The sequence below is a fragment of the Brassica oleracea genome, chromosome C7, assembly GCF_000695525.1.
Source record: "Brassica oleracea var. oleracea cultivar TO1000 chromosome C7, BOL, whole genome shotgun sequence".
In the NCBI taxonomy this organism is placed as follows: Eukaryota; Viridiplantae; Streptophyta; class Magnoliopsida; order Brassicales; family Brassicaceae; genus Brassica; species Brassica oleracea.
The window spans coordinates 25,610,980-25,611,871 of record NC_027754.1 but is presented as its reverse complement, the minus strand read 5'-3'; positions in this window follow the sequence as shown (position 1 = coordinate 25,611,871).

Below are 892 nucleotides of genomic sequence, written 5' to 3'. Positions count from 1 at the left end.
ATATCCCTCTTTCTCTAGGTACTCACTGAGTCTATTGTACCACATTCTTCCGGATTGCTTCAGTCCATAAAGATATTTTTCCAACTTAATACAATGTTGGTCTCGAGAAATCTCTTTGTTTTTCAATTCAATACCCTCTGGGACTTTCATATAGATGTCATTATCCAGTGGACCATAAAGGTATGTGGTTACAACATCCATTAACCGCAAATTTAGATCCTCTCTCACGGCCATACTTATCAAAAATAGGTCGTAGCATCCACCACAGGGGAGTATGTCTCCTCACAATCTATTCCATGTCTCTGGGAGAATCCTTGTGCAACAAGTCGGGCTTTATACCTCACGACTTCTCCTTTCTCATTTCTCTTCCTCACAAAGACCCATTTGTATCCCACTAGTTTAATATCATGAGGTGTTCGGATTATTGGACCAAACACACCTCTCTTTCTCAGTGATTCTAACTCCATGTTTATGGCTTCTTTCCATTTAAGCTAATCTTATCTTTGCATGCATGCATATATAGACGTGGGTTCTTGATCCTCATTATCCATAAGTTCAAGTGTTACTTCATAAGAAAATAAATCATCCATGTCGACATGTTTTCTGTTCCACTGTTTCCCATATAAGACATAATTCATTGAGATCTCAGTATTATCTGCTCCATCAGTACCATGAATCTTGGCGTCCCAAGAATCATTGTTTGGCACATCAGGGCCGGCCACTTTAGTGGCATCAGGTCCCCAAGAACCATTGTTTGGCACATCAGGGCCGGCCACTTTAGTGGCATCAGGTCCGGCTATGTCTAAAACCGGGTTGGTCGCGGCCACATCACGGGCTTGATCGGTCGCGGCCGTGTCTGGTGTCTTATGAACCTCGGTTGCACCTTTCTTTA